Genomic DNA, 27361 nt, shown 5'->3' with positions numbered 1-27361 from the left:
TTTACGTATATATATTATATATATATATATATATATACACTGCTGTTTTAAAGTTTGGGGTCTGTACAGTTATTTTATTTTATTTTTTTTAAGTCTTTCAGAGGCTGCATTTATTTGATCAAAAATGCGGTAAAAACAGTATGAACAGTATGAAATTTGATTTAAATTTAAAATAACTTTTTTCTATTTGAATATATGTTTAAAACAAATATATTTTTTAATGTAAAGCTGAATTTTCAGTATCATTACTCCAGTCTTCAGCATCACATGATCCTTCAGAAATCATTCTAATATGCCAATTTGCTGCTCAAGAAACATTTCATATTACCGTCAACATTGAAACGAGTTGTGGTACTCAATACTGTGATGAATAGGAACTTCCAAAGAACAACATTTGTTAAAACTGAAATCTTTTGTGACATTATAAATGTCTTTTCTGTCACTTTTGATACATTTTAATGCATCCTTGCTGATTAAAAGTATTGATTTCAATCAAAAATCAAACCGCAAACTGTTGACTGGTAGCATATGTTGCCTGAAAAAATCTGTATTTCGTCAGAATACATTTTAAATGGACGTCAAAGGACCATCTGTGTAGTTTCTGCATCTACAGTACTAGCAGGTGCTAACAGGGCCATGCTAACCAGCTAAACCCTGACCCCTTGAAACTGAGCTGCAGGCTCGCATGATGGATTGTGAGATTGACAGCGGTGCAGAGCATGAGGTGAGAGCATCAAAATATGAGAAATGCTTTATAACTTTATGCAAATAAGAGGTAGCTGTCAGCCAATCGCTGTGAAGTGTTGGCAGTGACATCTGTCAGAAGCATTTCAAAGCATTTCGATGGTGTTGTAGCTTCTGGTTGGTTTGTCCTTAAATCACATTTGAATTTAATTCAGATTTTAGCTAGCAACTTTCATTTTAGCTATATGGTTGGTTAATAGAATTGTCACTTTACTTATGCACAATAACAGGAAAAATGCTAAACGTGTTCAAATTATATGATTTTATTGAGTGTGCACTGAAAGGTCATTGGTGGTACGATGAGCAAATGTGCAAACAATGAAGTTCATGTGATCCACTGCTTCACACAGATGACTATGACAGTCGAGTAGGATACTTGACTAGTGACAAACAGCAACTTGTTAGTAATTAGTAGCTCAGAGTGGGTGGTTTTATTTCTGTTGGGCCTTCTAGTGGTCCTTGCTGGTTTGTTCAGGTTCCAGTCTTAATAGTTTGGACTGAAATGTTGATGTTGGATTCTAAGATTAAGATGGGGGGTGACCAAAGGTTAAAGTTTAAGAAATTATCATTGAAAAACTAATTTTGATTGACGGATACTCTGAATACTGTGTGACAGTGTGTGTCCAGCCCTGGTAGAGCTGATTGGTTGGTTTGCTGCATGTTTCTCAGCCTGTTAAGTTGGGTTCCTTCAGTACATTTAATGCCTATGAAGTGAGTAACTGCAGTAGAATGAGTGAGCTATAGATCAATGGCTCATTCTGCCTGTCAGAAACGTGTTTCTCCTTGAATCTTTCATCTTCCATCTCAGCACTGTATGAGTGTGCATTAGTGACCATGCATGCATTAGTATGGACTTCTGGTTGCATGTGAGTGTGTATGTGTGTAGTTATGTGTAAAGCCTCATTAAAAGCAGAAATCCATAGTGTTAACGAGTGCTGTCCTTTAGCAGAGCCCAAGTCTCTATGTTAATAACGAGAGGTGAATGAGAGCAGAAAGAATATGTTAAATGCCAGATTTTCACTGGCACATCCCACTGCCACACGCCTTTCAAATGCTAACTCGCACCCGCTAAATCCTGATACTATCTTTAGGAGCATTATAATTCAAATAAAGAATTTTAGATTGCAAAATTTATTCTCATATGCCAACATGAGAGCATGAGATATCACTAATGTCTCGCATATGTATTTTGTTATGGTGTCTTATGGAGTTTTTGGTGTAAGTTTTGTTAGATCAGGGGTTTTCAAACTTGTTGATTCCAAGGACCCACAACTATGATGGTCCTCTTGCAAAGGACCATATTGAGATCCCTGGTGTTTGACTTTAGACTATTTTCTTGGCAAAGTTGAGCCCCGTTTGAAACATTATTTGAGATCTCCCAAGGAGACACGTGAGATTAATGGAAACATTTTCTCGGGAGGAAAATCTAAAGTCTCCATAAGCTCTCCAGTTTATCTCAATGGTTTTTTAGAATAGATAGATTTTTTCCCCTATTAGTTGTGATATGTTAAATATCCTAGTGCAGCTAGAAATTATTCAGCGCATAATGTTTTTCACTGACATATTTTAATTAATTAATAATTAATTGAAACTTCTTTTGCCTTCAGATTAAAAATAAAAAGTGCACTTTTTGGAATCCTCCATTGACATCTAAGTTCAGGTTCTTTATTCAGTATTTTGCAAAGCTGCCTTTGGCAGTGATTACAGCTGTGAGACTTGAGTAGGCTGTGAGACTACCGGATTTGCAGAACTAGATTTGGTCAGTTTTTCCTGTCTCCTTCATGTAGATGCTTTGTGGATCATCTGCGAACTGTAATCTCAAGGTCCCTGAACACATTTTCTGCGGGGATTAAATCTTGGCTTTCTTTATGCCAATTAGAGACGTCCAGAAACCTGTCCTTACAACAAGTACGGCTCATTGTCATAGTCTAAGACTGGTGAGTTTCTTCCATTGCTGACATCTTTGTGTTTTGTTTCATTGAATTGGCTCCTTTAAATGATAAAATCTCCCAATTCTAGCCCATAAAAAGCTTCTTGAAATCGTGACTTCATGGTATTTGCCAAGTAAGGAGTTTTCATTAGAAATGGTGCTTGCAATTAAAGCCAAAGACATCTGAGAAATATTTTCTTCAGTCTTCTTGAAGTCCTGTAAGTGCCAGTTGGCAAAGTCTAGGTGTTGGCATAGGTTTAGTAAACAGGAGTGGCCAGGGTGCTTATTGCTCTTTTTGGATGGACAGCCTTTGAGGCATTCATTTGACAATGATGATCTCCACACTGCTTTTAGAAACCTTCAACATCATGACATTGTGAATGTTAAATTATTAGAAAATAATGCACACCCAAGGTGGTAATGCGAAGTGAAGCGGAGTGGCTGTTACACCTCTGGTGTGTATTATTTTCTTATAATTCAACAATTATTTCGCTTATACTATGTCACCACACCTCAAGACATTGTTCAGATGTTTTATTTCACGACATTTGTCAGGTTTTTGTCCTTAAAATACTCTTGTGTATGCGACTAATTTCTTACGCATCTCATCCCACGTCAACATTGATAGGGCCCTATAATTTCCGCGATCATGGAATCACGGACGGAATCGCGGAATCCTTTCATAAAAACGGAATTTACTATATACCGCGGAATGTCACTGAATTTGTCAATTTTTTGATGAATGAATTAAAAGCAGGTCAGTACACTTACCGCAAAAAAGACTATTTAAACATGAATCCTGCATGCCTGTGTGACTCTGAAATGAATGATGTGGAAGTGCAGTTCATTTACCTCACACCGCCTCACACACACTTGCGCAGGGACGGACACACGCTGAAGCACATGTGACGCTGGCAGTGTTTTAGTCCTCTGTCGCCTCACGCACCATCTCCAGAGCTGCTCTGAAAGTCACTTCATCAGCATTTAACCGCTTCGTTTGAGAAAACTACCATCATAAACACAGAGAAACTCAAAGCTTTGGGCAAACTGTCAAAATAAAAGTTTGATTTAACTTAACAGAAACATATTACTGCTGTACAGTAGAATTTAGATAAATTAATTTAACAATAAATTATTAAAATATATTTTTAAACAATAATCTCAGTGTTTCTTCCATGTTTTAATTTTAACAGTAAAGCTCTGTTGTGCAGCACATTGTTTGACAAAAAATGTTTAATTTAATTATTAAAAGATAAATTAAATGGTATGCGTTCATTTGATTTACAGAAACATTTAAATACACAACAGAACTTCTGAAAAAAAATTCATAAAAATATATATTTTTAATTAATAAATATTGTTGTTTTTAAGAATTCAATTAATTAGACATGCTTTTTGATTATTAAAATGGAATTAAACCATTAAAATGGAATCCAGAAAACAGAATTTGGTAAAAATAAAATTTGAGGGGAAAGAATAAAATGTTTATCATAGGGCCCTAAAAAAAATATAATTTTTTTGTTAAACTTTTATTAAATTGTTGGTAAATTGGACAAGATTTATTATTTCAATTAATTAGAGATGTTTTTTGATTACTAAAATTTAATTTAACCATTAAAATGGAGTCAAAAAATAAATAAAACGGAAAAAAACGAAATCCAGAAAAAATAAAACGGAAAAAACGGAATTTGGGAAAAAATAAAATGGAATTTGGGGAAAAAATAAAACGGATTTCATAGCGCCCTACATTGATAAATCCAAAACATCATTTTAAAACTAGTAACGGAGGCTTAAACCAATTATCAGTTTAGTTATTAATGCAGTTATTAGAGTGAGAGAGAGATAGGAAGAGGGGTTAAGCTTGTGTGAATTCCCTGAGTCTGTGCGTCTTTCAACATTGTTCAGCAGCAGCATCTCTAATAATGGCCAAACTGTAAATTTATCTGCTTCAAGAACAGTGACATTATTACCTTGCTAGTGAGAAATGTCATGTAGCTTTTATGTTGCTAAACTATTTTACTGATAAATTTTGTCAGAGCAGCGCTGATAGCACGTTTCTGTGCAAGTTTCCGTCCATACAGTATACATGTGCGTTTGAGAGGGAGAGAGAGCAGGATAAAGAGAGTATATGAGCTTTATTTAGTGTATTTTATTTATTTATTTATTTATTGAATTAATTTTTTGTGTGTGTATGTTTGGGGGGGGGGGGGGGGGTTGTTGTATATGATGTTTAGAAGACAATTTTAACTATGCATATCACAGATTTTTTTTTTTTTTAAACAATTGTATACTTTTTCTAAGGGTTATCAAAATCTTCCATTGTACAGCTAGAAAAAATTCAGTCCTTTCTGAAATAAAATAGACGTCAAGGTGAAAAGTGTATACGGTCTGAATTGGTTTAGTTTCTAAAAGGTTTGAACCTAAGGAGCTGTATCTACCATGTATATTGTGTAGGTTTGTTTGCTTTTTGGGGTTGGGCCACGGTTTGCCACGGTTTCTCTTGAGAACGTTGTTGGCTGCACTGCAGGGTGACTTCCATAAGTCTATGTGTAGTAATAAAAAGAGAAAGGAAAAGGTGGATAAAGAAGTGAGATGTGGAGAAGAGCATATCTCTGGAGGGTTTCGGTTAAAGATTTCAAAGTGTGACAAAAGCCCTATTCCCTGACGTTAATCGCAGAGGGACACCTGCAATGTACTTACACACAGCGCAGACTACAGGGATCTCACTGCTGGGAGAGAAATGTTATGCTTTACAGTAGATTACAGACGAAAGTTTTGCTGTATGCGTGTGGGTGTGTGCACTTTTCATCTCTGTTAAAAAGATGACTAAGTAATACAATAGTAACCTTCTCGTATCTCATGTGTGAAATTCGCTTTTTTCTTTCACAAAGAAATTATGTTTATGTTTTCAGCTTTTCCTTTCTCAAAAATTGGTTTTGCTTAAAGGAACAGGTTAGTTCTCTCAAAAATGATTTTTTTTTACCATCATGATGTTCCAAACCCTTATGGCTTTCTTTCTTCTGTGGAGCACAAAAGAAGACATATTGCGTAATATCTAGACTGTTCTTTTTCATAATGGGGACTGGAGCTGTTTAGCTCCAAAAAAAAATGATAAAACAAGCCACATAAAAGACGTCCATATGATTCATGTGCCACATTTCAAGTCTTCAAAAGCCATATGACGGCTTTGTGTGAAATTTAAGTCATTATTAAGTAGATTTGTAAAGTAGTTATCAAATCTCGTGCGTCAAGATTCGCTGTGCTTGGTTTGACATCAATGACGCCTGACATCATTGACGTCAAACTTCTTGACACGCAATATTTGAACTGAATGTGATTTGAGAGCTACGTTGAGAGGATTTTCAGTAAATAATTACTTACATTTTGGTCTGTTCCTCAAACACTGCAAAAATGTTTTCCCTTTGAAGTGAGTTTATTTTTCTGAACTCATTGGCAGATATTTTTCTTGTTTTAAGCATAAACTTGGTTAATATTTATACATTTTTCAAAAAACAAGACTTAATATCTTAAGTCATTCTGCTTATCAGATAAATGGATCCTGATTTAAGAATATTAAGGTATCTGTACACGAAAACAAGACAAAATTGTTGTTTGACTTTCAAAGAGTTGGAATATAGTGCTCTACTTTTATGATGCTTTTTCATAATTTTTCTATCTTGACAATCCCCATTATGAAAAAGAGTACTCTTGACATTCTGCAATATTTTTCCTTTTGTGTTCCACAGGGGAAAGAAATTCATACATGTTTGGGATGACATGAGGGTGAGTAAATGATGACAGAATTTTCATTTCGGGTGAACTATCCCTTTATTGGTTTCATACTGACTGTCATTCCCATTCACAGAGATGTCTGGCATGAGTTTGTTCATTCAGGTTGATTACCCAGTTCAGCTGTGCTGCTCAAATAATGAAGTTTGCCATTAAAGCAACAAAACTTGATTTTATGTCTGCTTCAACAGCAACTCCTAAAAGCTGGCTAAGAAAGTATAGCCAATCACAGATCTCAGTTTTTGAGAGGAAAGGAACCATCTGAATGTGCTGAAAGATGTTTGGATCTTCATCGTCTGGAGATTAGTATGTAATCAAAGTAACTTGTGTTATATAATCTTCTGAAGCCATACAATAGCTTTGTGTGAAGAGAAGAAGTTAAAGTTATTACTCATTTAAAATGTTTGACAAGCATGAATAAAATTTGAGCAATTTTTATCAAATAACATCTTAAATGTTGGTTTTTATGTAACAAAGCAGAAAACTTGGAATAAAGTCAAATGAACCATGTTTGAAGACATGATTGCACATAGCTTGCTCCTTTCAAAGGTTCAAACCTGAGTTTTAAACACTATGCCACATCACTCTTGAGTTTTAGATGTTTATAGGCATCATTATCTATGAAATCTTTATTGTGTTGTGTTTAGGTGGATGTCTTGGATGCCTACATGAAATACTGTTTTGCGATTCAACTCAATACACATTTATTTGTATAGCGCATTTTAAAATACATATTCTTTCAAAGCAGCTTTACAGAAGATGCATGTCAACATTACAATTTAGAGTAATCTGTTATCAGAGGTGACTGTGTCCAAGTTATGTTATTTCAGACATGTGCAGATACAAATCACAGAGTTAGCTAACAATCTATTAATTTAAACAATGTATTAATTTAAGACAGAAACAATTAAGTAATGAATACATGTTGATCCAGAGTTTGCATCATTTGAAGTCTTCGCAGGGAACTGAAGTCTTCATAAGAGGCTGGATCCAAACTGGAGTGGACTTACATATCCTAGGTACAACCAAAAGTCCAGAGTTTTGTGATCTCAAAGAGTGTAATGACAGTAGGGTGATGGAAGATCGGTTAAATACACTGGAGCTAAACCATTTAGGGCCTTATAGGTCAGTAGCAATACTTTACAGCTGATAAGGAACTTAAAGGTGCCCTAGAACTTTTTTTTTAAAGATGTAATATAAGTCTAAGGTGTCCCCTGAATGTGTCTGTGAAGTTTCAGCTCAAAATACCCCATAGATTTTTTTTTTTTATTCATTTTTTTAACTGCCTATTATAACTGCCTAGAAATGAGCCGATTCAGGTGATCCACGTCCCAAGAGCTCGAATTGTATTCTAAGAGATTATGTGTACAGGTTTTTAGTCCAACAAGTAATACCCCAGTCTCATTTGAATTTAATAGAAGGAAATTACAGGTCATCCAATATTTTATATCTTTACACACTCAGCCAACTTGCATAATCTGTAGATTTCATCTGGTCGTGATGAAATATATAACTGAGTATCATCGGCATAACAGTGGAAACTAATTCCATGTTTTCTTATAATATTACCAAGTGGCAGCATATATATTGAAAATAGCAGAGGGCCTAACACAGATCCTTGTGGCACTCCATAATTTACTGATGCTATCTTACATTTTTTCCTCATTTAAATGGACAAAATGAATGTTTTGTGACAGTTTCAATGTAAAATGTCCACTGGGTGGCACTAAAAGCATGTTCAGTTTTTTTCCGAAACAGATGAACGTGAATATAGTACGTTTTTATTACATTGTTTTTATTTGTATCACCGCAGTACTGATTTGAAATGTCCAGTGATTGGCGCTAAGGCTCCATTTCATCTAAAAATAACGTACCACAAACACTACACCTAAACCTTCTCGATAGTGTTAACAAAAGCAAATGTGACATAAAAAGCGTTTGTAATCATGCCATTTTAGCTTGTATTTGATCTCTCATCTTTGAACTCTTTTACCATTACTCGTCTTTCACGGGATTCGTACCCAAGCCTTCCGTATCCTAAGTACAACTCAGTATCAGCTGAGCTACCAAGCAAACTTGTTATGTCAGAAAAGCAAAACATATGGAGCTGGTTAAACGATGCAAAGTCCAAAATGGATTTGTTTACAAATTGTACACTTTGGTAAAAGCGTTTTGAGATCATAAGATAATATAGTGCAAGGAGATGTGAAAACAAGTCTTTATTATTAATTCATAATCTGACCCTGTAATCATAACTGTGTATGAAAACGATTTAAAATGCTTGATGTTTTACTGCCTCTAGAGTTCATTTCTGTTGGAAACTGCAGTGATATGTACATATCGCTACGTATTTTGCGACTTGCAAAAATATTCCCACAAGTACGTCTTTCCATGAGACCAGGTTGAATTTTGTAGTCGATCTAAGAGTATTTTATGATCTAAAGTGTCGAATGCAGCACTAAGATCAAATAAAACTAGTATTGAGATACAGCCTTGGTCAGAAGCTAGATGTAGGTTGATTTTTATGAAGGCTTACCATACTGGATTTGAAAACCCATTAAATGTTTCACAATTTTAGCAGTGCCCTGAGTGATTTTGTGATTGTACACACTCATAGTGCTCTGGTAATCAGGCTCCTGGTCCCAGATCTTCTCTTGACAGATGGCATGTGTGGCACAGTATGGACGCAGAGCACAGCGACAGCTGCAATACACACCTTACAGTCCACCTGGCCTTCCTCTATGGATGTCTAATGAGTGTTTAAAGCATGAAGTAACATTCACAGCACATTTAACTGCCATTATGTCATGTATTTATGAGTATTCAGTGGGAAATAATATAGGGTGGTGTAGGGCTGCATGATTAATAGAAATCACAGCCGAAATGCAAAGGCTGAAATTTATTAATCAAATAATTATATGCACTGCATGTTTCAGAGTAAAGCACTGCACAGTGTTCTTTTATTTATCTCTGCATGTGCTGTGAATGTAGGACACTTATAATGTGCATTTGGGAACGCAACATATGGTAACCATCTTCACAAACTTTTTAGAAAATGTTTAGATTCCCGCCAAAAAAATTGTGCATTTCTAGGGCAGTGCATGATTTTTATCATTTAGGACTTGATTGGGTGGTGAGTTTTGAGCTATATTATTGACCAATATTAATTTTTACCACCCACTCAACATTGATTACATGAACAGAGAAGAAAAACTGTTTTAGATTTTTGAATGTCCTTTTTGTTTTCTTTTCCAAACCAAACCAAACCCTGCAATATCAAAACCAAATGCAAATAAATTCTAACCATGGGCATTTATTAAGAAAGTATATATGATTCATTTTAATTTAATTTTGTCTAATTGCATTACAGATATCCAGTGAATGGAAACATTGTTAGCAAAGCCTTGTGGAAACTAATGGCAGGTATTTGGAGTCAGTGTTGACGTTGTGTTCCGGAACGATATATGATGTTATTGAAGCGAGACGGCATCATCCGAGCTTGAGACAGACTGATGGGTCTGAGACAGCAGAATATCTGGAATACTGGTGGCTGACTGCATCTGTCCGATCTAATGCTTGTCTTAAACTCACTGCTCGAGATATGAATATTTTTGGGTTAGTGTCTTTAGCGTTATTAGCATTGAGTTTTGAGCAGATTAGCCCTACGTCGGCTGCCCTGCTGCTTAATAAAGGCCATTAATTGAGAGCAGCTTTTGTTTGGACCTCAGCAGAAGAGATTAGCTATTCACCTCAGCCACAGCAGGCTGTGTAAATGACATAAAGAGCTTGCTTTCCTTCGCTGTCTCCATCTCATTCATTTCTCCCCCCTTTTTTCCTACATTGTATACTTAAATATAGGTGATGGATGCACTTTTAACACCACAGCATGCTCACAGCCGTAATGCACAGTCATGAATACGCTTTTAACTCACAACGTTCAACCGTGTCACTTCACAAGGATCGTCTTTTTCTTTCACACTTTCTGTTTGATCATTTAGCTTCCATTTTCTATGTTGTCAACACTACATTGAGTCATTCCCGTCTTTCTATAATCTGTCTGTCTCCGCAATGTGCTGTGGTTCTGAAGGCATCTTGCCCCCTCTTCTGGCACACACGTTCGCTCGGCACGACGATGCCATCCATCACGGCAGAGATGGAGATGGGGGGGCTTCGTTTGCGGAGGCGTCTCACGTTCTTCCGATGCTATTTTTAGCTCATTCAAACCCAACCTGCACTAGGATGTCTGCTGTGGACTCCAGCCCATCTGGACACAGTACACACTCACATTCACCCAAATGAGATCTGGGTTTTAGGACTGAATGTCTGTCCCTTGTTATTCAGGTGTGTCCTGCATGTGTGGCTGCTTCATCTGAGCAGGTGAAGGGAGCTGTCCCCAGTGGACTCTGGGATTGATGTGCATATGGCACTGAGAGCAGACCTCGACTGAGATCTATGCTGCTCCCGGCATTTGCACTTTCCTTTGTTCTTTAAGTGGAGGTAAAGCTTTCTTTTCCCTCTGAAGGCATGAAAGCAGGTGTGCAGGAGCAATCCGAAAAGCTGCCCTAAGTATAGTCTTTGAAGAACACTGTTTGTGTGTGTGTATAATATAATATATATCTCTATATATATATATATATATATATATATATATATATATATATATATATATATATATATATATATATATATATATATAAATAATACATATATACACATACACAATCACCACAGTGTGAATAATAAAGTCTTGATCCCCAACAGAAATAAAAGTCAAAACAAAGGGGCTGGCAGGTCTTAAAGGGTTAGTTCACCCAAAAATGGAAATTCTGTCATTAATTACTCACCCTCATGTTGTTCCAAACCCATTAGGGTTGTTGTTCATCAACATAAATTAGGATATTTTTGATGAAATTCGAGAGCTTTTTGGCTTCCGATTGACTGCAACATTATTACCACTTTCAAGGCCCTGAAAGGTAGTAAAGACATTGTTAAAATAGTCCATGTGACTTTAGTGGTTCTGAAGTTTAGTGGTTATGAAGTAACAAGAATACTTTTTGTGTGCAAAAAAAAAAATCGAGAAAAAAAAAAAGACTTTATTCAACAATTTCTTCTCTTCCATGTCAGTCTCCTACATTGTTCACATAGTAAACACAGTGCAGCGCTTCCAGGTTCTATGTCAGAACATATACAACTGAGGTGCCCTTGAGCAAGGCACCTAACCCCCAATCACTCCCTGGGCGCCGCAGCAAAAATGGCTGCCCACTGCTCCGGGTGTGTTTATGGTGTGTGTTCAATACTCACTGCTGTGTGTGTGCACCTGAATGGGCGAAATGCAGAGCACAAATTACAAGTATGGGACACCATACTTGCCCACACATCACGTCACTTTCACTTTAATGTGCATTATTTACCTTGGGCTTAGGCTCAACTGTTAAACTGGCAACTTGAGATTTGAATCCATGGCGGAAGGAAGTAGTCCCGCATAGGCCTGTCGCAATAATCAATATATGGACTTATCACACAATATAACACATAACATGACCTCAATCATTTTTTGTGACGCAATATATCGCCCATTATGTCAAAGCCGCAATCCACTCTTCTGGTTCAAATATAAATGTTACAGTGCAAAATGGTGCCACTAAAATAATTTTAGCAGCAGATGTGGCCTGTTCAGGCATCTGTGCCTTTGTTCATATGGACATCTGACTGCTAATAAAGGTTTGTTTTGTCAGAAATATTGTTCTGTTATATTATGATTATATATTCAGTGGCAAAAAATGGTCTTAAAATTACATTAATATCATTTATCGCAATTATTTCTGGGACAACGTAAAAGTAGGCATCATGACAGGCCTAGACGGTTTTTAAAGACACTCCGTTCTTATTTATTTAAACACTTATGCAGTCGAACTGTTGTATAAATGCAATATCACACTCGTAGAGATGCGATATGGCTGTATATCAGCACGCTGTGATTACCTATAGCACAAGGCCGCTGTCGGATGATATACAGCCATATCGCATGGCTACGAGTGTGATATTTCTTGTACTCGCTGATACCAATACCGATGCCAATACATTTATTAATTTATCTCTCTCTCTCTCTCTCTCTCTCTCTCTCTCTCTCTCTCTCTCTCTTTTTTTTTTGGTGATGTTGCAGTTTTCCAAGCACAACACAGTGAGACTAATGAATGTAGGACAGCTTCTTTATTATTACTAAAAAGTAATAATTGTTATGTGCTTGTCAACAAACTTAAAGAACAGAAATTTCACAGTGTCCAATAACCTTCAAAAGGCATAATCACCAATATATATAATTGTTGTTATATAAAAATAAATTTGCAAAAAATTTACAAACAATAAAAAAAACAATACAAATACTAAAAAGATACAAATTCTGTATTTACGTGAGATACTCCACACGATAGACATTTTGACAACTATGTGTACATTTGACCATTCAGGCACGAGGAGAACTGATCACGCTCTGTCTGAGAAAACTGGGATCGTGCGCAAGAAAGAGATAATTATTTCCACACCACTGAGGCTGACATTGTTTCTGCTGCTGCTGCCGGTGTATCTGTGTACGGAAAATTCTGTCAGTTACGTCACGTGAGGTATCAGGCTTTAGTATCGGGCTTTGGTATCGGGGGCATTTTTATGAGTACGAGTACAAGTACACGAGCTTGGTATCGGGCAGATACCGATACTAGTATCGGTATCGGTGCATCCCTGATATATATTATATGTGTTTGTGTTTGTAACAAGTCTCTTATGCTCATCAAGATTGCATTTATTTGATCAATAACAAACAGCAGGTAAAACAATAATATTGTGAAATATTATTACAAATTTACTGTTTTCTTCTTCACTACTGTACTTTTATTCAGAAAGGATTTATTAAATTAATCAAGTGTATATTTTGATAATGTTACAAGTAAAAAATAATTCATTTTATAAAATATGTATAAAAATAAACATTTTGTGTCTACAAAAGATTTAAATCTCAAATAAATGCTGTTTTTTTCCAAGACTCAAGTAATGATGCTGAAAATTCAGCTATGCATCACAGGAATAAATTACATTTCAAAATATAGTAAAATAGAAAACAGTTTTTTTAAATTGTAATAACATTTCATAATATTACAGTTTTTCTGTATTTTGATCAAATAATGCAGCCTTAGTGAGCATAAAGGCCAATTCACACCGCACCGACAACAGCCAACAAATGGCAACAAACTCGTCTGTTGGAGTTTGTTGGATCGGTGTGAAACCCCTGTTGGCATCTGTTGGCGTTGGCCGGAGTCGGTTTTCACCTGACTGAACGTTTAATCGGCGTTTGACGGGTCGTGGAATGCCTGCGCGGTGTGAACAATTTTCCAACAAACGGCAACAAACTCTGATGCAATCTGACCTGGCTACGAACCGTTGCCATGACGATGAGGCAAGTCCCCTGCAAAGACGGCTGTTTGATCGCGCCCGCGCCTCACACACAACAAAGTACTGGAAACGTGACATCGCAGCTTGTTCGTTATAAAAAATAAAATACAGTTAAAAAATAAAAATATACAAAGGTACAATAGTCCATAGTGCAATCCGTGCCATTCAGCAAGAGCAGCTGCACCACTTCACCGAAAGAGAGAGGTAACGTTAATGTTAACCACTATGAGAGCAACGCAGGTTTACCTTCAGTTTCGTTTTTAAAAATTCGTTTTGGCTTGTTTAGCTACATGGTTGTATATGCTTATGGGTGTCGTTAATAAAAAGGGTTGCGCTTTAAAAAAAAAAAAAAAAAGTTTAAAAACCGGTGTATACCAGCCAATAGGTTACGATAAGATCGATGGCTACAGCGCTTCAGATTTCAGGTATTTTTGTTTTGCCTCAATACTATATGTTTGTCGGTGCAGTGTGAATTGGCCTTAAGAGACTTTTCAAAAACTTTTCAAAAAACATCTTAGAGAACCCAAACTCTTGAACTGTAGAGTATGTCCTCAATTAGCTAAGTGTATGTGTGTGTGAGTGAGAGGATTTCCTCAGCATTACTATAGCACGGTACAGTCTCTTCCCTGCAGCAGTGCTTTTCCAGATGGCTTCCTCAGCCCTTTATTAATTATCTTCTTCATTCATTGATTCTTAAATTCCAGCCTGTAACACACACACACACACACACACACACACACACACTGACACACATACTTGTATATGTGGTTTACGGGGACTCTTCATAGACATAAAGGTTTTTATACTGTACAAACTGTATATTCTATCCCCCTGCACTACCACTATCCCTAAACCTACCCATCACAGAAAACCTTCTGCATTTTTTGAATAAAAAAAAAAAAAACACTGTTTAGTATGTTTTTAAGTCATTCGGTTTACGAGGACACAGGAAGTGTATCAAAGTAATATCCATATGGCTGTGATGTACAGCTATAATATAGTATGTTATTTAGTTAATTCTTTATGTATTCAGTTAAGCTTAATGAACGTGTTAGTCAGCTATTTCAACTTGTGCTTGTAATGATTACAGTATAAGGTGAATAGGATAATAATATTGAAATGTACCTCAATTGTGATTATTATACACAGGGCTTCTTGTTTAAACACAGTTTCTGTTTTTTATTTGTGTCTTTCTGTTTCTCTCTGCAATATTCTGCGCTTTATCTGGCCATATCTCTTGTTTCTCTATTAGAGTCACTGTATTTGTGGATTCTGGGTGTTCTCACTGTTTAAGTGCCAAAGGGAGCTTCAGTGCCCAGGGCAATTTACATCTCAACACACACACAGACTTTTCTTCTGAGTTGATATAAGTGATAGTGAGTGATTGTTCTCTCACATCTCTGCAGTATGAGAGAGATCCTGAGGGAATGTGTTAGTCCAGCTTTTGCCCATCTAAAACTTTTGGTGTTTGTTTGGTGTTTGTTTGCAGCCAGAGTGCTGTATGCATTCATTTCTTGTCTAATGTGTTTGTGTTTTTATGTCACTAATGGAAAAATGTTATCCGGGAGTGTCTATGGTGTGTGTTCAATACCCACTGCCCATCTTTGAATGTCCAAAATAAAGAGCACAAATTACAAAGTATGGGACACCATACTTGGCCACACATCAAATCACTTTCACTTTAATGTGCATTATTTACCTTTTCAATTATGGGTTTTTATATCACATTTTGTTAATTACTTTATGATACTTGATGTTAGTTGGCTTGTTGTTAGATAGTTTGATAGTTTATGCATTTGCATACCTCTTTTGTATTTTTTTTTATGATGTAATTTTGATAGTTGATGTTAGTTGTCTACGTATTGTAGTTTACTAATTGTATTTGGGGCAATTTGGGTTCTACAAGATTAACCTGAAGAGATTGTGAAAATTATAAAATACAATTTTGTTTTAAAAATATAAACTCTTCCAGAGAGTGGTTTTATAAGTCCTGTTCACACCAAGGACGATAACTATAACGATAAAGATATAGTTTTAAAAATCATTCTAAATATAAAAGAATAGCAGATCCATACTACAGCTATAACGATAATGACATAGAGGAACTATATCTTTAGAATCTCATTCAAAACAATTTTTTCCAACTGCTGAATGATAAAAACATTGAAAGCCAATCAGAATCCATCCTGCTTTAAAGAGCTCGAGCATTTAAAGCGGCAGACAACAAAACTGCAGTGCATGCTTAGAACATAAAGAATAACATTGTAGTGTAGATAATAATCTAATAATGTAGATTTATAGTTACCGTTCTTGGTGTGAACGGACCTTTACACTTAAGAGCAGCATATTTTTTTTTTTTTATATGTGTTCATGATTTTGTGAGTCTGTAGCTACAGTTATCCAAAAGATAAAAAGAGAAGTGCAGCAGTCCTCTCATTTGTACAGCAGATAGAGCTGTAATTTCCTGCTGTCTATGGAGTCCCTGTGAGGGGCAAAAACTTAAGGTCGTGACACACCAATCCAACGTCAAAGAACTAGTGGCGACAACTGTGCTGGCTGCATCTGGGCCAAAATGTTGCGCTTGAACATTGCAAAGACTACAGGCGACTGCTAACTAGCATGTGCATTCTTCTCCTGCTTGTAAGGAAATAACTGTCTATATCAGCAGCTATCAATAATCTATGTTCTTCATTTAAAAAGGGAAACCAAAACTAGGACTGCAGATATACAAACCGCAAAACAAAGCAGTGCTTGCTTACCATTTTAAGTAAGCCCGACTAGAGCCGACACATGGAACACACCATAAACAGACTAGAGCCGACACATGGAACACACCATAAACAGGCGCTCACCGATGGCCCTAACAGTAGTTTGGTGTCTCAACCAAACCAAGGCGAGCATGTACGTATATGCATATGTCACTGTTGTCTGTTATGTGGTAACCACTGGTGTCAAAAGAATTCACATTCATTACTCAAGTAGAAGTATAGATACTAGGGTTTAAAAATATGTCTGTAGAAGTTGAAGTATCAACTCAAGCTTTTTACTCAAGTAAAAGGGTAAAAGTACTGGTTTCAAAACTACTTAAAGTATAAAAGTAAAAGTAATGTAGGGGAAAAAATGCCATTAAGGACAAAAGTTTAGGACGCGCCACAGGGGCCTATTGTGTACTCCTCCTCCTCAAAAAAACATTTTTCTAAAGGCCATAATGACTATAATGTTATATTAAAATGTTAATGTTGAAAAATTTGGGATGCACTAGGCTACCCCTTTCAGCCGCATTGAAAATGAACGCATTTTAGTACAATGCAAATACATTGAAGAACCATATATGTGTACTACTGAGCATTAACTTGTGTTTCATGGAGCGGAAGATATGATGACTAGTTGCCTATAAATATTGTAATGGTGCAAAAAGTCAAACTTCAGAGGCATTAATAACCTTTATTGGAATGTAAATGTACATCCAGGCTTAAAGGATTAGTTCACTTTCAAATTAAAATTTCCTGATAATTTACCTACCCCCATGTCATCCAAGATATTCATGCCCTTCTTTCTTCAGTCGAAAAGAAATTAAGGTTTTTGATGAAAACATTCCAGGATTTTTCTCCATATAGTGGACTTCAATGGACCCTAAACGGTTAAAGTTCAAAATTGCAGCTTCAGAACATTCTAGACGATCCCAGACGAGGAATAAGGGTCTTATCTAGAGAAACCACTGCTCATTTTCTAAAAAAAAAAAAAAAAAAAAAATTATATATATATAAAGTTTTAACAATAAATACTCATCTTGAACTAGTTCTCTTCTTATCTATTAGAATTCCGGCAGTGTAGACACTACTAAGAGTATTACTGCCCTCCACAGGTTAAAGTTTAAACTAATTGTTATATACTTGCACTAGCATATTGTATATGACAATTCTAATAGTTAAGAAGAAGAAGAAGAAGAAGAGAGCTAGAAGATGAGCATTTATGGTTAAAACATATAAATTAAATTATTTCTCATCTGGGATCGCTGTAAACTGTAATTTTTGGAACTGTAGTTTTTGGAAAATTATTTAGTCCCATTTCAGAAGGTGGCATACTGTTCCAGATCATTTTGCAAAAACTCCATTTGATTGTCTCAGCAGCAGGTGATAACTGGAGATGCATACGAAGGTGTAATGCATTTCCTGTTGAAACTAGAAGTTGAGCCAAACAAAGCTAAAGGAAAATTAACTGCCAGAAAACATGTCCTCAACCCTCTGGAAACATGGGACCACAGTTATAGAAGTTATAAAAATGATGTCCAAAATAAGTCTAAATTTGATGTTGAAAAGACGTCCATTTGGACTATAAATAGCCCTTACACGGAGGTCCCACGGACGTCAACATTAGATGTGCGGAAAACATCGAAAAAAGACGTCGCCTGGCATTACAAAACAACCCCTTCAATGGACCGAATTTGGGCGTCCAAAAATTACATGAAAAAGATGTCACTCCGACGTCACATTGCGCAGTTTTGAGTAATGCCCCCAACACTCCTTGCTGGAGTGTGACGTGATTTGATGTGCAGGTGTGATGGATCGCATACAAACCAATAGGGCGTCAGAATGGAATATGTTTTATCTTCTCATTCAACCACAATCAGATTCACTCTATCCGGATGGCGCAATTTATCTGGATAGTTTTTGGGGTTTTTTCAAGCCGGAATGAAAACAAACCGAAATGAAATAGGAGTAATGAGGCTATTTTTAAAATGTAAGGAGTGGAAAGTACAGATAATTGCGTGAAAATGTAAGGAGTAGAAGTAAAAAGTCAGCTGAAAAATAATTACTCCAGTAAAGTATAGGTACCCAAAATTCAACTCAAGTAAGGTAACGAAGTATTTGTACTTCGTTACTTGACACCTCTGGTGGTAACTGGTGGTCTTTATCGAGGCAACTGTACCACTAACAGGTTTCTAAAAGCTAAACTTCTGTATTTGTGTTCCTTAGTTTTAAAGGGGTGGTTCATTGTTTTTTTTTCCTAAGCTTGATTGTGTTTATGGGGCACAGTTTAACATATTTAAAAAAAAAAAAAAAACGCTGTATTTTTCATATATTTTACCTTTATTCTACATCGCTGTTTCCCTTCTCCTAAAAACACTCTGTTGAGTTCCTGGTTCTATGAAGCCCCTCCCTCAGAAATATGCAATGGACTGAGATTCGTTAGCTGGCCCTGTGTATTGTGATTCGCTGTTCGGAATACGTTGTCATGATTCACATTGTTCGGAATCGCCATGTCCCTTACCATTACGGGCAAACGTCGCATGTGCTTCGGTCAAAGTCCAGTCTTTGCTTCAGTGGAAATGTAAATAATAGTGTCAATATTGCTGTATCAATTTGAGCCAAAATCAGACCCAGATAGCAGTAATGATGAAGAGGGTCAAGCAGAACCTTTGAAAGCACAGCTTTTAATGGACTTTTATGAATGTAAAGTATTTTTGGTTGTATTTGTGTTTAGATATGCTGTCACTTGTAAATGTTAATGCTGCCCCATAGTGTTCTGATTAAAGCTTTATTGTAGCCGAATACATGACTAAGTAGTAGCATTTTTGTAAAGGTATTGTTTAATTTATAGCATGAACGAGCAGGTGGGTAAACACAACATAAATGCCGTAATGAAACAATGATGTACACTGATAACAGAAAGGCCACCAAACACCAACACAAGTTCGCTGGTGTGATTACATAGAAGTTTGTTGGTGTTTGTAGGTGTTTGTTGGATAAGTATGAAATAGAATTTAGCTAACTGGCTAGCGAAGCCAAACCACGTTGGTCTTTGTTTACGTCTTTATATAAAAAAAAACATACTTACAGATTGGGGCCCATAAACAGCAGCTTCTGCTTTTAAAGTGGGAACTGCTCCATCTTTCAGTAATAGCCTTTGTGCAAATCCAGCATTGAACTCGTGTAGATTCTGGAAGCTGTCTTCCATAAAATGTGCAGCACAGACTTAAATTAGCATTATAATTTTGAGGAACAGATTAAAAATAAATTTTAAACATTGTTCCTGAAGTCCAGCGTCCCTAGGAAGCCCAAACACAGAAGACTTGTATGCACACGACAGGGCCTTGCCCACTTTGTTGCGTGTTCCCAGGGGCAGGGTTTACGTTAAGTGTAGGGTTTATGATGTCACCAACCCTGGAAGAAGCTTGTTGTAGTCCAAACCGGTCGTTTTTGTGGGCATTAAACTACTATAACTTAAAAAGACAATATCTCAGTTTGCATTAAACTTTCAGCACTGTAGCTTTTCAGATACTGTTTATGCTCAAGCAGCAACATTACACACTAACTAAAGTTAAAAAAGTGAAATCGCAATGACCCACCACTTTAAAATTTCTGCCACTATTTTTTGACTGCAACACCTGATATATAGAGAAGGAACGTTTGTTCATCTATCTGTGGTTTCTGATATCATCACTGTACCTTTTCACTTTTTGATATATTGTACTAAATGATTTCTGTATTCATATGCAATGCTATTGACAGGATACAAACAGTAATTTGCCCAAAAACATAGTATTACCACAGTACATGTCCAAAAACTGTGGTAATTCTGTGGTTTGGTGCTTTTTGTTAGTGCAGTTCTGCTTTACCTCCATGTAAAGTTCTGCAGTCATCAAGCCTTCATGAATCTGCTAATCAAAGTCTTTGGGTTCACCTTAATATCTCACTCAACATTCATCTCAACACGTTTTCCTTCAGCTCGAGTCATTTTCAGTGTTGACTTTGAGTTTAAGATGACAGCTTTCATATAAGATGTTAGCACAGTAATTTACACCCTGACACACATGGGAACTACTGTGTGTCAGAGAAAGGGTCTTGACTGATGTTAGCGTTGAAGTTAGTTGATGGATTCTCTTAAGCTTGTCTGTAAAGAGTGGAGAGACTTTAATTGAAGCTGAAATGGAGAATGCTCTTTCTTTATGTGTCCATCACCTTTCCTATCTGTTTCTTTTCCTCAGACCCTTTGCCCACCTCCCCTCATTCTTTACAGAAATCCCAGAATAGGGAATCCCAGAATGCTCATAGATGGTTGTGTGATACAGTGAAATAGGGAGGAAGAAGTAGTCAGGGCAATGAGAATGCTTTCTGTGTATTTTATTATTAAACTCAAAAAAAAAAAAAATCTGTGCTTCAGCAGGTAACATTTAAAGCATAACTCAGAACACTTTTCAGGAAGTGCGGGTGCGTCTCTCTCTCGTCTTATCCAGGTCTGTCTGGACGTCATATCCCGTCTCTTCGCCATTTACTAGAATTAGAGACAGGTGTTAGTCATCATGCACTTGACCCACTTTCTAACCACTCGTCTCCGCACTCACTCTCCCTCTCGCCACAATTTGATTTTGTATTGATACTGATATACATTTTTAAGTATGTATATAAAATTGTTACATAATTACAAAATACATTGTTTAAAAAACATTTCTTTATAATAATTTTAAATAAATTGCAATAAATTCTGTTCTTTTGAACTTTCAATTCATCAAAAAAATCCTGAATAAATCCATAAAACTATTAAGCAGCAAAAACTTTTCAACCACTGAGGACTGAAGTAATGGCTGCTAAAATTTCAGCTTTGCAACCACAGGAATAAATTACATTTAAAATTCATTAAAATAGAAAACTTATTTTAAATAATATAGGTTTTTTTTATATAATAATAATAATAATAATAATAATAGTAATATTATTTAACAATAGTACTGTTTTTACTGTATGTTTTATCAAGCCTTGGTTTTGAAATGAACATTTTTGTTCAGAGAGGTATCTCTGAAAATAGCTCATTTGATTAGAAATTCTTTATACACAAGCCTTATGGTACACTTTTGAATCATTATTGGAACAAAATGCTGATCAGTAACCCTCTCCTTCAGGCCTAGCGCTGGGATGCTTGTGTTTGCCTGTGTGATTTCTGTGAGCAGGTCAAGAGCAGTTCAAATGTGGGTGATTCAGTTCAGATTGTGGGTCAGTGACCCACAGTGAATAGCACTTTGACAAATACACTCTTCCCTTACACCCACTGACACACAAAAACACATACTGTACACACATATACCCTTACCATTGTAAGGCTTGATTTTCCTGCTAAACGAAAACTGAGATCAAGCATCCTGCAATAAAGCTTATCTGGAGAGAAGATCTTAAAGGAATAGCATAGGACAACGCCTTGCTCTCACACCCCCCCCCCCAGTTTTTCCACTCTTGCACACTCACTTTAACATGTGTCCCTCATGTATCTACACACTTCTGCTCAGATGGCTGTATTCCCTTAAGATACACATGCACAGTTGAATTTCTTCATTTGGGCAGAAGTTTAATCTCCGCAAGAACACACAGATGTGAATGCTTGGCCAACACATTGCATGCTTACAGTACCATTTATGCAGTGGGGGTGCAGTATGAGCAAAAACTAACGATCATGTTCTCAAGCATGATTTGAGAATGTTCCTAATAGCATCTTGTGCTTGAGTGGAAGCAAGGACATCTGTTTCTACAAAAGAGTTCACATGGTCAGTGACACAAACTTGTTTTCTTCTTCATCATCATAACATTTATTATAACCCCATGGATGGGGTTATTTGTAACAATTACAAACCCGATTCCAAAAAAGTTGGGACACTGTACAAATTGTGAATAAAAAAGGAATGCAATAATTTACAAATCTCATAAACTTATATTTTATTCACAATAGAATATAGATAACATATCAAATGTTGAAAATGAGACATTTTGAAATGTCATGCCAAATATTGGCTCATTTTGGATTTCATGAGAGCTACACATTCCAAAAACGTTGGGACAGGTAGCAATAAGAGGCCGGAAAACTTAAATGTACATATAAGGAACAGCTGGAGGACCAATTTGCAACTTATTAGGTCAATTGGCAACATGATTGGGTATAAAAAGAGCCTGTCAGAGTGGCAGTGTCTCTCAGAAGTCAAGATGGGCAGAGGATCACCAATTCCCCTAATGCTGTGGCAAAAAATAGTGGAGCATTATCAGAAAGGAGTTTCTCAGAGAAAAAATTGCAAAAACTTTGAAGTTATCATCATCTACAGTGCATAATATCATCCAAAGATTCAGAAAATCTGGAACAATCTCTGTGCATAAGGGTCAAGGCCGGAAAACTATACTGGATGCCCGTGATCTTCGGGCCCTTAGACAGCACTGCATCACATACAGGAATGCTACTGTAATGGAAATCACAACATGAGCTCAGGAATACTTCCAGAAAAGTATTCGTTGAACACAATCCACCTTGCCATTCGCCGTTGCTGGCTAAAACTCCATAGGTCAAAAAAGAAGCCATATCTAAACATGATCCAGAAGTGCAGGCATTTTCTCTGGGCCAAGGCTCATTTAAAATGGACTGTGGCAAAGTGGAAAACTGTTCTGTGGTGAGATGAATCCAAATTTGAAGTTCTTTTTGGAAAACTGGGACGCCATGTCATCCGGACTAAAGAGGACAAGGACAACCCAAGTTGTTATCAGCGCTCCGTTCAGAAGCCAGCATCTCTGATGGTATGGGGTTGCATGAGTGTGTGTGGCATGGGCAGCTTACACATCTGAAAAGTCACCATCAATGCTGAAAGGTATATCCAAGTTCTAGAACAACATATGCTCCCATCCAGACGTCGTCTCTTTCAGGGAAGACCTTGTATTTTCCAACATGACAATGCCAGACCACATACTGCATCAATTACAACATCATGGCTGTGTAGAAGAAGGATCCGGGTACTGAAATAGCCAGCCTGCAGTCCAGATCTTTCACCCATAGAAAACATTTGGCCCATCATAAAGAGGAAGATGCGACAAAGAAGACCTAAGACAGTTAAGCAACTAGAAGCCTGTATTAGACAAAAACGGGACAACATTCCTACTCCTAAACTTGAGCAACTTGTCTCCTCAGTCCCCAGACGTTTGCAGACTGTTATAAAAAGAAGAGGGGATGGTAAACATGGCCTTGTCCCAACTTTTTTGAGATGTTTGGATGCCATGAAATTTAAAATCAACTTATTTTTTCCTTAAAATGATACATTTTCTCAGTTTATGTTTCATGTTGTATTCTGAATAAAATATTGAAATTTGAAACTTCCACATCATTGCATTCTGTTTTTATTCACAATTTGTAAAGTGTCCCAACTTTTTTGTACTTAATTGCATTTCAAGGTTTATATTCCAGATTCACAGTGTGGTCTGATGGTGGTTAGTGATATCATTCCAAATCCAATGACTTTATTTGCATCAAAAAGTTTTGAAGTATTGTACTGATTGCAACTCTTCCTGCATTGGCAGTGAAAGGGGGCCAGAAAGTGTGCACAAACATCATAAAAGTATGATACAGTTGCATACAACTCTGAATAGTTTGTTCACTAATTTCAGACTAATGCAGTTCAACTTCAACTGACCCTTTTGCAGCAGTTAACAGCTTTTTAGAGGAGGGATAACAAATTAAATTTCAGTCTATTTTACAAGTGAACTATGAACAAGTGAACCATTTATAAGTGAACTATGTATTTTCTGCAACACTAGTTGCACAAAAATAAAGCATATTTTCCAACTTTACACCTCCCCCAACTTAAACGTTCAAACATGTAGCTTTTACAGGTGCTTGTGTATGCATGTCTCAACAATAGGCTTAAAAGTAGGCTACTTTTAATAAAAGGTCCAACATATTAGGCATACCTTTAGCTATGTTGCTATGCATTACTAGTAGCGTACTAGTACTAATACCGATAATACGCTTATAATAAACCTATCCAACGTATCTGCATTGGGCGCATTTTTTGACATGTAACCCCTGACGCAGTGCTCCGTTCACATTGACGTGTTTATGACAATCTTTGAAGGTCTAAATGCAGTGAATTTTGGCTTGCACCCATGTATCTGAAGCTGAATGTCTGTTCCCATGTAGTGCATCTGCCATGATGCCACACAAACACCGTCTGGCTCCCCCTGCTTCAGCATCCATGCCTCAAACTCTCGTTATGGGTTGAGCTGGACAGAGATTGACAGATCTGAGCGGACTACTCTTAATGATTTAATGGTCCCTGGGGAGCTCAATGTTTACCCAGAGGTAAACCCTTGAATAGTATACTAATAGTAGTCAATGAACAATAAACTGGGTTAAGAGAATGTATTTTAACATAAATCTTACATACTTCACCTTTAAAGTCTATTTTAAACAACCATGTAATCATAACTTTATATGATATCCGAGGATACAGTGCAGGTCTTATGGACAACTTTTATTTATTTTTATCTGAAGATTTTCCTCATTTTTGAAGATTAACAGCCTCTATTCCCATTCGTTGTAATTGCATGGAAAACAGCATCCAGTCTCCATTCTTTAAAATATCTTCTTTTGTTTTTTACAGTGAGTAAATGACAGAATTTACATTATTTGGGTGAACTGCTATAAAATGCATTTGCAAGTGAGTTTGCCCATCTCCAGTGTGACAGGTTTCAGAATGCAGTCTTTTTGCTCAGGCTAGTAAAGCACAGAAGCAGAACACTGTTGAAAAATGGCTGCCATCTTTCTGTATTACTCACATTTTTTCCTTTCCTTCATCCCTCTGTCTGTTCCCGTCTGTCACGCTCCCTGTCTCAATCGACTTTTCCCTCTTGTTTATTTGCTTTTTGTTCCCAAATGGCCTGTGGTAGCACAGCAGGCTTGAAAGACAGACGAAGAAATCAAATCTATTCCCTCTATGTTGGTCATCTTCACATGCCCAGCTGACACCACGCCATCCCGTCAGGATTTAACAATCTCTCAAGCACACATATTGAGGGGCATATGTCAACACCCATGAGCTTTATGACACTTTTAGTCACAGTAAATGTCATTTCCAAGAAGCTTTAAGATTTTACCATTATGAGCTTTTGATGAAAATGTGTTTAAATTAAATTTAACACATAAGTAATGCCATATGTCTACTCAACCAAGTGTTTATCACATTTAAAATAAATTCTACTTTCCTGACAGTGAACAAAGACTCAATGGGAAGATGAATGGGAATTTCTATTAAAAAGCCAGAGCTGCTGTCTTTAGGAGACAAAAATATTTTTTGGCTTATATAAATATTACATTATTTGACAATGTCACTGTGCTTCATGCACATGTAACATGCTTGTCTCTTCCTCTGGTTCTTCTTTGTTCTTGCTGATTCTGTCGATTACTGTTCACGTGAGACCTTGGCCATCCAGGCCAGTGCAGCTGGGTGGGCAGGCCTCATTTACTTCAAATTATGCACAACTTCCTCAACAACAGGGTCAAATTAACAGCGCAAGTTTGTCGCCTTTTCTTCATTCAATGCACAAGATATTGATTATAACTTCAGCACCATCGGACCGAACCATCAAGAATGTCTCATTAGACTGCATATCCGGACGCTCCTCAACAGCTAAGGCATTTGTAAGTATCGTACATTTGAACACTAAATGGCGATTTAGTATTAAGTGTGAACCAATTTGTTAACAAAGGTGCTTTATAATGACAAACTAATGGTTCTTCCAGCTCGTTAAATTACTCTTTTCATAGCTCCATTCCCCTGTTATGCTGTGGTTTACTTTCATTTCCACTCTCTCATTCCACTCTCGAGGAACATGTATGTGCATGTTTGTGTTTTTTAAGGAATAATGTTTATGCGTGGTTATTGAAAAAACAAAAAAACTTAAGTCACTGAAATAAAGCCAAAAATATATATATTAAATTTGTGTTCACAAGACGTCTGGGTATTGGAGGTTGTAGACTAGAGTTTTTGCTTCAAAATGATGTAAAATTATCCTGCCTACTTGTTCATATGAAACAATATATTGATTTCGTTTTTGTAAGACACTTTTTGTCAAGAAACACAGTATGCATGGAGGTGTGAATCTTCATGAATAGTGAGGTGATTCACACATGAGAAAACAAAAGATTTGCATAATGACCTTTGATGACCTGCATATCAATGAGCTCTTTCAGCCAGGTAGGCTGTGAAAAAACCCTCTGAGATCATGTCTCAAGCTCATCATGGTGTATATCAAACATACAGAAAAACAGCAATACTGTGAAATATTATTACAGTTTAAAATAATGGTATTATATTATATACTTTAAAATATAATATATTTCTGTGATGCAAAGTGTCTGAACAATTATGTTACCTCTATGGCATTTCATATTGGCTTAAAAGCATGCACATTTGGAGAAATATTGATGGATTCTCATATTTTTATGTCAATTTTCTATACAGAGGAGTAATATTATTATTGTCATCACTATGAACGCTGGATACTGTGTTTTCAATTCATACTTGCAGCCGGAGGGCGCTCTGTGCACATTTAGTCCACAAATTAATCTAAAGAAGAACAGGACATTCCAGGAACTAACAAAGGCTTCCAGAGGTCGCTAACCATGGCTTTAACATACAGATAAACACTTTTG

At 36.6% G+C, this 27361-nt stretch overlaps 1 protein-coding gene across 9 annotated transcripts in view; it reads left to right on the top strand.

Moving 5' to 3' along the window:
• Positions 1-27361, top strand: part of shank3a (SH3 and multiple ankyrin repeat domains 3a) — a 377964-nt gene that overhangs the window by 120817 nt on the left and 229786 nt on the right. The window contains exon 1 of one of the 9 annotated variants that reach the window (XR_010895499.1): positions 26164-26347. The exons of the other annotated variants lie outside the window; for them this stretch is intronic. The gene's annotated coding sequence lies outside the window, so the exon portion shown is untranslated. Of the gene's footprint in view, positions 1-26163; positions 26348-27361 lie in introns of those variants that run through there. 9 annotated transcript variants of the gene reach the window in all.

The sequence above is a fragment of the Chanodichthys erythropterus genome, chromosome 7 (genome assembly GCF_024489055.1).
Source record: "Chanodichthys erythropterus isolate Z2021 chromosome 7, ASM2448905v1, whole genome shotgun sequence".
Taxonomy (NCBI): domain Eukaryota; kingdom Metazoa; phylum Chordata; class Actinopteri; order Cypriniformes; family Xenocyprididae; genus Chanodichthys; species Chanodichthys erythropterus.
This window is presented reverse-complemented; position numbering and strand designations above follow the sequence as displayed.